At 42.9% G+C, this 15,484-nt stretch overlaps 1 long non-coding RNA gene across 1 annotated transcript; it reads right to left on the minus strand.

Moving 5' to 3' along the window:
• Positions 1–562: 562 nt before the first annotated feature.
• On the minus strand, positions 563–1,698 carry LOC120641309. Its single transcript, XR_005662219.1, has 2 exons — positions 1,375–1,698; positions 563–1,279 (listed from the first exon to the last, which is right to left on the minus strand). It is a non-coding gene; the product is annotated as an uncharacterized LOC120641309 (long non-coding RNA).
• Positions 1,699–15,484: the final 13,786 nt, after the last annotated feature.

Consider the following 15,484-nt stretch of genomic DNA (forward strand, 5'->3'; position numbering starts at 1 on the left):
ACATCATGCAAATGAAAGCTATTGCCATGTTTGCTGGCATTCTTCGATTCAGAACTGTTTGCTTAGTAGTTGCCTTGGTAATTGTCGTTTCACACCTATGGCAAACTGATAGTTTTGGTGCAATTCTATTATATTAATTAATATGATTATTTCATATAGGTATTTAAATAAAATATATATTAAAAGAAATATAATCTTCAGTAAGATGGAGGCGTATCAATTGTCAACCATGAAATAATCAACAATGGTTGCAATAGAATTATAACTTTATAGAGAGGTACCTATCTCAAAAGGATTCATGTCTCTAGATCATTCTTGAATTCATTGTGTAGACTGAGCTCTCTTTTCATCATCCTTTTTGGTCCTTATAAAAATGGTTGTGCCTTAATGCCTAGGCGTATGATACATTGTTCATATAGGAGTTCAAAAGCAAGCTTGTTAATTCAATACATCTGCTTTTAAAGCATTTCTTGTTGATCGTTGCAAAATGAATATATGGTAAAAGATCTTACTCTGCTATATCAATTATTCAGATAATATGTTATTATATGATACATTCAATGGGACAATGCAATTCTTATTTCGGTAGGTTGCACAGTGCCTTACAAAGGAGAACGAAACCTAAACAACTATGAAGCTGTGGAGTGTGAGGAAGTTTATGAACATCCATGGAAAGAAGCAAATCTGTGATCAAAGAGCCAGCCATATTTAACCTTGCAGGTAAATAGGAAAGTCCAAAGATGCTGTCAGGCTAAACATTCAAATTAGCAGCCAGGGAAGGGGAAAAAAAGTGATGATCTCTATGGGGCTATGGGAAAATTAACTTCAACGTGGTGCTGCACCTGTTCAATGAGTGACAGAAACAGATTTGCAAGCAGCAAGTAGGCAGTGTACCTCCAGGAAGATGTAAGAAAAAAAAAGTGATGATCTCTATGGAGCTATTGGAAAATTAACTTCAACGTGGTGTTGCACCTGTTCAATGAGTAACAGAAACAGATATGCAAGCAGCAAGTAGGCAGTGTACCTCTAGGAAGATGGCGGAACTATGTTTGCCGCTCCTTTCTATAGTTTTAGCTAGTGTTACTGTGTTAGAGGTATTTTGATCATTTATCTTTTCTGGAAAGGAGAATGTACTAAAAATGGAGCCACATGGTATGTCCACCAAATTGCAGGAACAACCATGGTAAAAAGTTCTTTTTTTTTTCTCATACAACCATGGATGCTCCAATCGTCTCCCACTTCAGCAAGGGATTCCAAAATATTGGAGAAGCCGCAACAGCTAGCACCATTAACAAACCACATTGCATCATATCTGTTAAAACAACATCGGCAATGCATAGATGAAGAAATGAGGGGAAGAAGAAATCTACTAACCACTGACAACGCCCAGATCGCTCGACATAGCAATATCCTCTTTCTGCTGAGTGAAGTAATATTGTAAGCTCCACAACGCTCTCAATTTCTAAACTAATGCAACTGGATGCATCTGGACATTCTATGGTGAGAAAGATAATGGATAATCAATAATAGAATATGTCTGACAAGCGATAAGCTCAGAGAAAAAACTGAAAGGAGTAACATTAATCGCTAAAAGAAAAGAAAGGACAGAATATCAATATTGTTCAGTGTTAGGGAGGTTCAGATCTGTGCAGATTCTAAGTATAGTGATATATGCTCTGACTTAAGTCACAAAGGCTGCATCAGGGAGACCTTAACAAATTGTCTTTGTTGCCTGCTGTCTCTCTATTCCTCTTCTCTTCATTTGGCCAAGCATAGAGCAGGAAGCAGTGGCGTTGCTGTAGAAACGGCACAACAGCTACAAAAATTTAGGTTCGCGGCGGAAACCATTTTATTGCAAAATTTAAGATACTAATAATCTATGTTGTAAAGAACTGGACATGTGACATGCAAACACTTCTTTTTCATATCTTATTAAAATCAATTTCGGTTGTTCAAAACAAATGCTCCTAGAATTGAAAACTGGCCGCAGCCTCTAGCTAAATTTACACACTACAACGGTATTGCATTGCCAGCATATATCTAGTCTATATGTTTGCCAAGACCCTTCAATATTATTTAATTTTTATTGTTGTTTGTTGTATCCTGAGTATGCTTAACTTGGCAGCATGGTGTATTTGCAATCCTCGACAGTGTTGGATACTGAAATTCAAAGGAAAAAGGATATCTGCAATTTCCTTGCAACAAATCGAAGGAGGAACAAAATATCAATGGACATGGAGGGTAAAGACTTTAAGCACACTATTTGTACTTTTTTGTACCTGTCGGCTCAAGCATTTGGGGAGTCAGCATGGAAGGGAGGAGCAGCATCCAGATAAACGCAAAGAGGCAACGGCATCTGATGCTCACCACCCACGGGCTTGACGCTGGTTGGACATCGAAGGTTGGCGAGCGAGTCGGGGTCAGGCCGACGGCAAGGTAGCCGAATGCTGCAGGGTAGTTGGGAAAGCCTGGTGGAGGTCGAGCCAATGCCTGCACCGCCAGCCGCACTGGGTCGTAGACTCGCAGTGGCCGCTGGGGGCTGCTGGCGCTGGAATGGCCGGGTTCGCCGCGCTCGCAGCCCGTCTGCGTCGGGGTCGCTAGGGAAAGCCTAGAGGGGGTCGAGCCCACGCTCGCACCGCCGGCCGTGCCGAGGTCACGGTGGCTGCTGGAGGCTGAAAGGCCCTTGTTTGGTTTTGGTAGTTGAGTGACAATTTAGGTGTACTAATAAGTGTTTATGTTGAGATACATATGAGATTAGTCCACACAAAGACACTAGTATGAGCAACTTGTGCCATGGAGGAGAAATGGCTAAGGGTTGATGCTATGCTCATATAGTGTGATCGAGGAGCTCATTGCATATGGGACATGACATGGAGTTATGTGACCAAAGTGGAGAAGATCAAGACAAGGCTTTGCTTGATGGACCGGTTGCAATGGAGAAGGACAAGCCAAGGCTTTGAAGCGAGGGACCGCGAGGCGGTGAAGCTTGGGCAAGATTTGGCGCCGATGGACCGAGGCAACGGTGAAGAGCGAGCAATGTCAAGATCGATGGACCAAAGAGGTCATGTGATGATATGGAGTGGATCATATCATTTAAGAAAGATCAAGCCAAGTGTTGACTCATGATGATGATCAAAAGGCTTGATGGAGTTTGGTGCTTGTGTGGCATCAACATTTGGGAAGATGAAATGGAATGCGCAAGGCAAAGGTATGACTTGTAGGGCATTTCATTTCACCGGTCAAAGGTTGTGTAGAGAAGTGCATGACCGGATTTAGGATAGATGGCCGTACTATTAAGAGGGGCAAACTTGTTTGCATATCAGTCATCTAGTGCCACTTGAGCGATCTAACATTGCGATGTTGCTAGGATCGAGTGATGTGGTGAGATCAAGTGAAAGTTCTTTGAAAATGATTGTGAAAAGCTAACACACATGCACATGGTGTTGTTCACGTGGTGGTGTTGGCACATTTGCAAAGGAGAAAGAGTTGGAGTTGATGTTTATTAACTTGGGGAAGCAAGAAAGGCTTTTCGGTGTTCTTCGGAGATTAGGTTGGCTCTTGTAGTGAAATACTGCTTTGATCCATTGTGTTTTGGATCAAATATTCAGTTGGGTTGTGTAGCCCTCTGAATAAGCTTTCCATAGAGTCCAAGATCACCAAATTTGGACATTGGAGCTAAGAGTTATTGCCGTTTTACCGAGGTACATTTCTACTGGAAATAGACCTGTGGACGGTCCGCTCCTGTGGGGCGGACGGTCCTCCGTTATCTCAGATGTGCTCAAACAGAACCATTTTTGGCTCTGTTGATGGTCCAAAATGAACTGCGGACCGTCCGGTCCATGGGGGCGGACGGTCCGCCTTTAAAAGTTGAAACGGGCGCAGAAACTTGGTTGTTCTGTCTTGGGTGTCCAAATTGTACTGCGGACGGTCCGGCCCTTGGGGGCGGACGGTCCGCCTCCTACTGGAAATTCTGGGACAGAAACACTACAGTTTCTGTGTGTGCTCACTTTTTGAACGGCGGACGGTCCGCCCCTGGGGAGCGGACAGTCCGCCGGCCACTTCTAGATTTAGTCAGAGACGTTTGCAAATTGGTTGGTTCGAAGTTTTGAACCGCGGACGGTCCGCCCCAGGGGTGCGGACAGTCCGCCCGGGGCTCTAACGGTCGACTCTGACACATAATCATTGCAGTTCTAGCCGTTGGTTTTGAATGGCGGACGGTCCGGTCTCTGTGAGGCGGACAGTCCGTGAAAACTCTGTTTTCACGGGATTTGAGTGTAACGGCTAGTTTCCGGCCTCCCTCTATAAATAGAGGGTGTGGCCGGCCATTTGATGTTGCTGAGCACCTTGGGGACTTGGTGTCCATGTGTGAGAGTGCTTGAGAGCCCTCTACTCACTCTAAATTGATAGTAATCATCCGATCGAGTGAGAGATCGATTCTAGTGCGATTGCTTTGAGAGATTGCATCGAGTGGCACTAGGTGATCGTGTTGCAAGACGTGTGCTTGTTACTCTTGGAGGTTGCCACCTCCTAGACGGCTTGGTGGCAAGAGGCTCCGTTGAAGCCCGCAAGAAGATTGTGCGGTGCTCCGGAGAAGAGATTGTGAGGGGTATTGTGCTCACCCCGCGGGAGCCTCGAAGAGCAACTCTAGTTGAGCGAGACGTGAAGAGCAACAAGTGGTCCGGCCAGATCATGTGCTAGAGTTCGGTGTGAGCACTCCACGTGGGAGAGTGTGACTTGAGAGTCACCACTAGCAAGAGGATCGGCGGCAACTTTGGAGCTTGTGTCAACGGGGATTAGCTTGGTGGCAACCAAGTGAACCTCGGGATAAAAATCACCGTGTCAATTTTGTCTACTCTTCTCGGTGGTTTGCATTCTCCAAATCATAAGCCTTGTATTTACATTCATCTATATCTTGTGCTTGTGTAGTTGCTCTCTAGTGATTAGTTAGCTTGTGTAGCTTGCTAATCATCTTCTTGCTTGTGTAGCTAGAAGTAGAGATCCTAGTGTAACTAGGTAGCTTGTGTAGCTTAATTAGTTGCTCGTGCTTAGATTGTGTAGCTAAGCAAGTTGAGCTCTTGGATTTGGATTGTGTATCCTTGTCCTTGAGCATCTAGTGAGCTTAGGTTTGGTTTTGTGCTTTTGCTCTTTAGGATTGTGTAGGAGCTCCCCCGGTTTGTGATGTACTAGTGCTTAGGCTTGTGTGACTTGACATTAGAATTATTAGGAGAGCTCTTACTAGCTTGGCACTCCATTTGCTTTGTGTAGGATCTTTTTGGAGGTGCCTTAGAGTCATAGTTAGAGGGGTGAAGTCTTGGCTAAGCGAATAGTTTTAATTCCGCATAAGTTTCGATTAGCCAGCGCAATTAGTTTTAGAAAAGACTATTCACCCCCCCTCTAGTCCACCATCTCGACCCTACAAGTGGTATCAGAGCAGAGGTCTCTCATTTGTGGTCCTTACCGACCCGAGAGGATGACGATTTATGGGCTAGATGTTGAGTGTCCACATATTTTTGATGGCACACACTTTGCACGGTGGAAAAATTGGATGATATGCAATTTTAAATTTATTTGCCCTCGAATGTGGTGGATGGTGGATATAGGTTTTTCTCATGTGTTAGATGAAGGAAATCTAACTCCAATACAAGAGAAATGCCTAGATCTAGACATCCAAGCTACTAACATCTTGTTTAGATCTTTGCATAATTGCATTCTTGGTGAGATCATGGACAAGAAAACCGCCCATGAGATTTGGAGTTATCTAAATGAGAAATATGGGGCGGCCTCCGATGATCATGATGATTATAAGACCAAGGAGGAAGTGCATGAGGATGATGAGCACATCCATGACATGGTGGTTGTGGAAGATTGGTCCACCTCATGGTCAAGTGATGACGATGATAATCAATCTACATCAAGTTCACTTGACATTATTGATGATGATAATTCAATTGTTGCAAATTATGATTCTACTCCAAGCATACTTGATGATCAAGTTGACTCATGTACGGATGATATTGCTACATCAAGCTCATCCCTATCTCCACATTGCTTCATGTCACAAGGTGACACAAATGTATCAAATTGCAATGTGATTGATCTTAATTCATATGATGAGCTCTTGAGTAGATATGCTAGCTTGACCAAATTATTTGAGGAAGTGTTAGCCAAAACAATCAAATTTGAAAAAGAAAACTCTTTTCTCAAAGACACATGTGAACAACAAAAGCATCTACTTTATGTCATAAGTTGTTCACATGAGGAGCTAAAATTGACTCATGAGGAGCTTAGTGTTGCTCATGAGAATTTGGTACTAGACTATGCTTTACTCACTAACAAGCTTTCTAGTAAAGTAATTAAAACTAGTGAGAGCTCATCACATGGGTCAAAGGATCAATTACAAAATATTGCTAACCCTTGTGATATAGGCAAGAAACATGTATCCACCTCATGTGATGATTTGTTATCTATGCCATGTACTTCACATATAGATGCTTGTTCTTCTTCTACTATGCAATATGAGACTAGCCTTGTAGAAGAAAACAAAGAGCTCCAAAGTCAAGTGAAGTATTTGAGCAACAAGATAGAGAGATGAACAAAATCAAAAGTCACACTTGAAAGCATAATAAAAAACCAAAGAAACTTCGGTGACATGAGTGGCATTGGTTCCAACAAGAGCAAAGTCAAAGGCAAGAAATGGGGCAAGAATAAATATAATAGGAAGATGAAGAAGTAAGAAGAAATAAAGCAATCTCATTTCATGTGTTTTCAATGCCATGAGATGGGACACTTTGCAAATGGTTGCCCCAACAAAGAAAAACTCAAGTTGAAGAAGGAAGAAGAGAAGCTTAAACATGTCAAATGCTTCAAGTGCCGCGCTTGGGGTCACTTCACCTCAATGTGCCCAACCAAGCAATTGGTGAAGCAACAAGAACCTCAACCAAAGTCACAAGTTGAGCAAGAGAAGGTACCCCAACCTCAAGTCAAGATCAACCATGGTGATCAAGTTGATGACTTGAAGATGATGAAAAAGAGAACAAGAAGGGGTGGCAAGGCAAGAGCTAGGCATCCAACTCACATTCAAGATGCCAAGATGTTGAACAAGAACAAGATTCAAGAGAAGAATCCACATGCTCACATCAAGTGCTATAGTTATGCAATATTGGGTCACCTAGCTTCGAGTTGCCTAAACAAGCTTGAGAAGAAGGCTGAAGCAAATAATGAGAAGCAAGGCAATGAGAAGCATCAAATGAGTAAGGAAGAAAAGGCTCAACAAAAGAGAAGATTCTACTTATGCCGGGAAAGGGGACACATGGCTTATTCATGTCCCTTAGGTTACAATTCTAAGCCTATTTCAATTGATGCAAATATTATGCTTAGAAAGGATGGTAATGGTACCTCATTTGTTACTATTGCAAAACATCCCACTATTCATACTAAGGCATTGCCATAGTATGTTGCTCCTAACTTGAGAGGACCCAACCTAGTTTGGGTACCATCAAAACGTGGATGAATGTGTGTAGGTACCAAAGGCATTGGAGGCTTGATTCAAATAAAATTCATATTTTTGATCTTATGATTGAATTAAGGAATTGAAGCTTTTTGGATATATACAACCCAATGCCAAGTCAAAACAATGAAATCCAAGTGCTACAACATACAAGTATCTTTTTCTAGTTGTGAGAAATTCATTGGAAATATTTGATGGCTTGCAAACTTATTTGTGTTAAACCTTGCTTTTGAATGAAAAATCATTTTGTAAATTGAAAAATGAGCTAAATGACATTTACTTCTCAAATGTGGCTTGAAAACTAGTACATATGACATTTGGTTCTTATGTGCACTCTTTGCTTCAAATTTCTGATTTTTCAAAGCTTTTATGGGCTATTTATGAGTTTCCTTGATTTTACTTGATTTATTTTTGATTTCTCATTCTTACTCACTCATATGAGTCTTTGGATGGTGTTCATGCTAGTTTTGAGTTTTTTTAATGTTATTTGAGCAATAATCCTAATTCAAAGTTGAAATTGTGAAAGTTGGAAAAATTCTGGGCTATCTGAAATTTGGTAGCACGGACGGTCCGCGTGTAAGAGGCGGACGGTCTGCCATTCATGAAGTTTTTCACTAGAGGCTCTGATCAGCAGAAAATTGCAGCGCGGACAGTCCGCCCATGGACCGCGGACGGTCCGCCAGATGCACCGGTAAGCTTCGGTTACACCGATGATGTGTCCACTAAGGAAGCGCGGACGGTCCGCCAAGTATCCGCGGACGGTCCGCCTGAGATAAGTTGAATCTGCTTAGTTGAAGATATCAAATGAGTTGATCAAGAAAAGCAAGCAACACCCAAATTAGAGAGATTCATGAAAATTCAAGTGATATTCAAATGATATTCTCTCATGCAAGCAAAAATCAAAGAGATGAATCAAACCAACCACAACAAGATAGTGATGATAAGTGGTATTCATTTCATATGGGTGAAGAATGATTTTCATATTGGTATTCATTGTCTTCACCAAGCTATTATAATTGGACTTCATGATGCTAGTTGGAGAGCTAAATTGGAATCTAATGACTATTCTCTACTCCAACATAGCAAGGTGAAATTGCTTGACATATGCATTCATACTATGCTAAGGACATGATTAGTGCATATAGTCATATATAGTGATCATTCATGAAAAATAAAATAATTTTAAATGTTTTATGATGCCACTATTGCTTCTATGCTTGATATGATTTAGTGGTAACATATGACATGTTCATGAGCTAGTAAACCCAAGTAGTTGATCTAGAAAATGAGCTTCCAAGTGTTTAACTCAACATTGTCAAGATAACCCTTAGAATGAGGTGTGAAAAAGCTTGTCATTGGTTCAAACCGAGTTGAATTATTTGGGCAAGTAGTCTAGATCAAGTCAAAGAGAAAGAAGCTCATGGAAACAATCTAGTTCAAGAATTGATTATCAATGTCAAATTCAGCAAAGTGATCCATCATGATTTTACAAGTGATACTAGATTCAACAAAAAGTATATCATTGTATCTCTACAAGTGATATACATGGTCATACAAGTGGTATTCATTCAAGTAGATCTAGTGCAACAATGGTGGTTCCACAAGTGATCCTCAACTTTAAGTGATCAATTCAAATCAAGAAAGCTACCCTCATCAAGAAGAGCTTAAGATTCAAGTAGATTGACAAACACTTTGACATAGGGGGAGGAGCCCCACTACAAGGTATCAAGGTCAAGGATCCTACTAGTGTCCTACATGTGGCATTTCAAGGTGGTCTTCATGCTTCCACATGTTGTTGTTACAAGTGGTGTCAATTCCAATCAAATTGAAAGTGTCCATCAAAAATGAAGATTCAAGACTCAACCATCTACCCAAGTTCAACTCATTGTATCAAACCACAAGCGCTTCATATGATTGCCTACAAGGGGTATTCAAGTGGTAACCCTATAAGTACAAGAGGTACAACTTCAAGTGGTAGCCATTGATCTTCACATGGCCAATTTCATGTGGTTTCGGCCCTTTTTATGGTCATTGATGACAAAGGGGGAGAGGAATGAACAAAGATATGAATTATCCTTGGATGACAAAGGGGGAGATGAGATGAGAGTGCGATCATGGACATGGATCAAGGGGAGCAATATTGAGGAGGATCAATATTCTTCTACAAGAGGAGCACACTAGTAGGGGGAGCAAGCTCATGAACTTAGTTGTTTGCATTTGATATGTGCATATTCATGTGCTTGCTTGCATTTGCATAAGTTTTAAAATTTATATATGCATTGCTTGTGTGTGATGTATGCTAATCATAGAACTTGATTGATGATTTGATAACTAGCATGCATAGATTGTAGCTAGACATTTTTTTACAAGAGAATCAAGAGCCTTGCTAATATTGTTGATCTCATGAGGTATCTTGAGTTTTTGATGAATGTCTAGTTACTCATTGATGCTAAGGAATGAACTTTAAGGATGCAACTCCAATTGGTATCACTCTTCAAAGGTTTATCCTATATACCTTAGCATCACTTAGTAGTGATAACAATCCCACAAATTTCATATTTATGCATGTGTGTGAGCTTAAAACCAAATCTCTTGAGCATACATGTAGGGGGAGTTATCACTACCAAGTTGGATTTTTATGGTGCTTATCCAATCTTTTACAAGTGGTCTTAATGGTGGATAAGAAACATAAAATCCAAACCAAGTTAGCTATTTACACGTGTGTGAAGCACTAGCTTGGAATATGCTTAATTTCCACATCTTTGTAGAGTTGTCATCAATTACCAAAAAGGGGGAGATTGAAAGGCCCTTGTTTGGTTTTGGTAATTGAGTGACAACTTAGGTGGACTAATAAGTGTTTATGTTGAGATATATAAGAGATTAGTCCACACAAAGACACTAGTATGAGCAACATGTGCCATGGAGGAGAAATGGCTAAGGGTTGATGCTATGCTCATATAGTGTGATCGAGGAGCTCATTGCATATGGGACATGACATGGAGTTATGTGACCAAAGTGGAGAAGATCAAGACAAGGCTTTGCTTGATGGACCGGTTGCAATGGAGAAGGACAAGCCAAGGCTTTGAAGCGAGGGACCGCGAGGCGGTGAAGCTTGGGCAAGATTTGACGCCGATGGACCGAGGCAACGGTGAAGAGCGAGCAATGTCAAGATCGATGGACCAAAGAGGTCATGTGATGATATGGAGTGGATCATATCATTTAAGAAAGATCAAGCCAAGTGTTGACTCATGATGATGATCAAAAGGCTTGTGGAGTTTGGTGCTTGTGTGGCATCAACATTTGGGAAGATGAAATGGAATGCGCAAGGCAAAGGTATGACTTGTAGGGCATTTCATTTCACCGGTCAAAGGTTGTGTAGAGAAGTGCATGACCGGATTTAGGATAGATGGCCGTACTATCAAGAGGGGCAAACTTGTTTGCATATCAGTCATCTAGTGCCACTTGAGCGATCTAACATTGCGATGTTGCTAGGATCGAGTGACGTGGTGAGATCAAGTGTAAGTTCTTTGAAAATGATTGTGAAAAGCTAACACACATGCACATGGTGTTGTTCACGTGGTTGTGTTGGCACATTTGCAAAGGAGAAAGAGTTGGAGTTGATGTTTATCAACTTGGGGAAGCAAGAAAGGCTTTTCGGTGTTCTTCGGAGATTAGGTTGGCTCTTGTAGTGAAATACTGCTTTGATCCATTGTGTTTTGGATCAAATATTCAGTTGGGTTGTGTAGCCCTCTGAATAAGCTTTCCATAGAGTCCAAGATCACCAAATTTGGACATTGGAGCTAAGAGTTATTGCCGTTTTACCGAGGTACATTTCTGCTGGAAATAGACCTGCGGACGGTCCGCTCCTGGGGGGCGGACGGTCCTCCGTTATCTCGGATGTGCTCAAACAGAACCGTTTTTGGCTCTGTTGGGGGTCCAAAATGAACTGCGGACCGTCCGGTCCATGGGGGCGGACGGTCCGCCTTTAAAAGCTGAAACGGGCGCAGAAACTTTGTTGTTCTGTCTTGGGTGTCCAAATTGTACTGCGGACGGTCCGGCCCTTGGGGGCCGACGGTCCGCCTCCTACTGAAAATTCTGGGACAGAAACACTGCGGTTTCTGTGTGTGCTCACTTTTTGAACGGCAGACGGTCCGCCCCTGGGGAGCGGACAGTCCGCCGGTCACTTCTAGATTTAGTCAGAGACGTTTGCAAATCGGTTGGTTCGAAGTTTTGAACCGCGGATGGTCCGCCCCAGGGGTGCGGACAGTCCGCCCGGGGCTCTAACGGTCAACTCTGACACATAATCATTGCAGTTCTAGCCGTTGGTTTTGAATGGCGGACGGTCCGGTCTCTGTGAGGCGGACAGTCCGCGAAAACTCTGTTTTCACGGGATTTGAGTGTAACGGCTAGTTTGGGGCCTCCCTCTTTAAATAGAGGGTGTGGCCGGCCATTTGATGTTGCCGAGCACCTTGGGGTCTTGGTGTCCATGTGTGAGAGTGCTTGAGAGCCCTCTACTCACTCTAACTTGATAGTAATCATCCGATCGAGTGAGAGAGCGATTCTAGTGCGATTGCTTTGAGAGATTGCATCGAGTGGCACTAGGTGATCGTGTTGCAAGCCGTGTGCTTGTTACTCTTGGAGGTTGCCACCTCCTAGACGGCTTGGTGGCAAGAAGCTCCGTTGAAGCCCGCAAGACGATTGTGCGGTGCTCCGGAGAAGAGATTGTGAGGGGTATTGTGCTCACCCCGCGGGAGCCGCGAAGAGCAACTCTAGTTGAGCGAGACATGAAGAGCAACAAGTGGTCCGGCCGGATCATGTGCTAGAGCTCGGTGTGAGCACTCCACGTGGGAGAGTGTGACTTGAGAGTCACCACTAGCAAGAGGATCGGCGGCAACCTTGGAGCTTGTCTCAACGGGGATTAGCTTGGTGGCAACCAAGTGAACCTCGGGATAAAAATCACCGTGTCAATTTTGTCTACTCTTCTCGGTGGTTTGCATTCTCCAAATCATAAGCCTTGTATTTATATTCATCTATATCTTGTGCTTGTGTAATTGCTCTCTAGTGATTAGTTAGCTTGTTAATCATCTTCTTGCTTGTGTAGCTAGAAGTAGATATCCTAGTGTAACTAGGTAGCTTGTGTAGCTTAATTAGTTGCTCGTGCTTAGATTGTGTAGCTAACCAAGTTGAGCTCTTGGATTTGGATTGTGTATCCTAGTCCTTGAGCATCTAGTGAGCTTAGGTTGGTTTTGTGCTTTTGCTCATTAGGATTGTGTAGGAACTGACCCAGTTTGTGATGTACTAGTGCTTAGGCTTGTGTGACTTGGCATTAGAATTGTTAGGAGAGCTCTTACTAGCTTGGCACTCCATTTGCTTTATGTAGGATCTTTTTGGAGGTGCCTTAGAGTCATAGTTAGATGGGTGAAGTCTTGGATAAGCGAATAGTTTCAATTCCGCATAAGTTTCGATTAGCCAGCGCAATTAGTTTTAGAAAGGACTATTCACCCCCCCTAGTCCGTCATCTCGACCCTACAGAGGCCCCTGCCTGCGCAGGAATGGCCGGGACCGGAGCGGCCGAGTTCGCCGCGCCCGCACCCCGTCTGCGCTGGGGTCTCCGAGTCTGCTGGGCTGTCACCCGCGCGGCCACATTGGGATGGCCGGGAACGCAGCGCCCGCGGCGGCGAGGCCGATGCTGGGAGTGGGAGGAGAAGCGAGGTGCGGGCTGCGAGCGGGTTCACGAGGATTCCCGACCCTTGACGGCTTAACGGGTGAGACACCGATAACGATCCCGATCGGACGGTCCGTATCGTGTGTTTGTTAGATCCGATGGCTATGGGGTTAGCGGGCGACGTGGCCCTATCGGGCGCCCGCGGTTTGGTCCAGGAATCGTAGATAGAGATGTCTCCGAATATAAAACCCCCAACCCTTTGTACATTTCCCCCCAAAAAAGGTTTCTGCCCTGCCGATCCGCCGCCGACGAGCAAAATCGCCCGGAAAGAATTTTATTTTGGTGAAATTTTTTGGCTTGTTAATATTAGTTTTTCTATTTTTCATAATTAGTTGGCTTAGTTAATTTTTTCTTAGCTTAATTAGATGGGTTAATTAATTTGTTATTTAAAGTAGTTTACATTTTCCATTGTCCGTTCTGTATTAGTTGGTTAGAATGCAATGAGATATGAATTTTGTAATTTTTTCCGATCTGAGCGGTTGCTTTTTTTCAATTTGCGTGGTTGCGGTGGTATTGTGCTATACATGTCTGGAGATTGTAGATCTGGATTCACTTTGTCTTCTGGGTTGGGTGGTGGGGTTGCTTTCTGATTCAGATTTATTCATTGTTGTTACTAACTTACTATACATAGATTCCTCTACATTGTAATTCTGCAAATCTGAGTGCCAACGTTATCCAGAAGTGGGACATGCTGTTAGTTTTTCATGTTTCCATAAGTCTTTTAGGTTAATTTGTTGGCTAACTTAGGTTATTTTTTCCATTGTCTGTTCTGTATTAGTTTGTTTACTAGGTATATGCCCGTGCGTTGCTACGGGTACGATACACGGAGCACAAGCAACATGGTTTGATCTTAGCAACATGTCGCTTGATGCTCATTCAAAAAACAAGTATAAACATATGTCAAGTAAGTTCATACATAGCACACAAAAATCTCTACTTCAACCTCGTAGTTTGTAATTATATATAAAAAAGTACATATGCTATTGAAATACATCGTGCATCCGCTTGGCTTAAACTTCTCAGTTGAGCAAGGACACTCACCACTCAGTAGACAGCAACATATCGATCAGTTAGTTGAGTTAGTTGCAATGATCCATTGCCTTTGCTTTCATTCATCTGTTTGCTTACCATGGCTCTCAGCTCACAAAGGTAGTGCCCTTAATTATTCTCATCAGGGTTTAGACAAATTAAATTCTAGTCAGTTCAGGAACAGAAATGTCATGTTCAATGTCATCTATGTCACAACTCCCAGCTCACAAAAGATCTGCGGTGCAAGCAAGATTATATCAATTCGAAATGTTGTCAAAAGGAAATAAAATGCACCTTGCGTCCGGTGATTCCCCTAAATAAAATATCTGATCTATTGGCAAGAATCAGAAACAAGATTCAAAAACATTTGCGATCAAAATCAAAATCTTGGAAGGCTACAGCACTGTGAAGATATAAATGTCAATGTAGGCATTCTAGATCTACATAAATCAATGCCAGTACGTACCTAATATTTCTATTCCGATCAATAGCTAGGGAAGAAGCTAGGGAAACAAAACTCACATGGAGAGGTTGTGCCTGCACAGATAGTCCATGTGCCGGATCTCACTCGTGGACACAACACTTCCTAACTAATCCACGCAATTGTCAATTAGTTACCTATGAAGAGAAGAGGGGATCAAATGAATTGTGTACAATAATGCCTTGCAGGGACAACATCGTGCCATCACCTCAGAAAATTCTTCAGCAATGTGCTAGGAGCATTTGTGCCTTGGATCCAGCGTTAAAAACAGGTAGAGAGGAATGCATGATCCACTAAAACGCGGAAGTTATCTGACTTTAACGTATGTGTACAACAGTACAAGCATATAAATAACTAATCTAGCAAAGGGAAAGCTTGCATTGCCTATACCATGTATCCTGCTCGTTATCTGTAATATATACTATTGGAATTATCAAGGAATCCGGATTACCCCCTCAACTACTAAATCAGGAATGGAAGGTCTCTCATCTCTTAAAACCGGGTAAATAACCCCCTGGCTGGTTTTGTAGGTGGTTTTTGCTGAGGTGGCGCTGGGCCCCACATGTCAGCTCGCTGGCCCCACCTGTCATCATTTCCTCTCCTCTCTCTCTCCCTCTCTCTCTCTTCTCCACTGCTTCCCTCCCCGCAGCGCCGACGCCCTTCCTCCGCCGTCGCCTCCCTCCCTTCACCGCGCCTCCCTCCCTCCGCCACGGTGCGCCACCGCTGCCCGCCTGTGCCTCCC

This window comes from Panicum virgatum, chromosome 7K (genome assembly GCF_016808335.1).
Source record: "Panicum virgatum strain AP13 chromosome 7K, P.virgatum_v5, whole genome shotgun sequence".
Lineage (NCBI taxonomy): Eukaryota > Viridiplantae > Streptophyta > Magnoliopsida > Poales > Poaceae > Panicum > Panicum virgatum.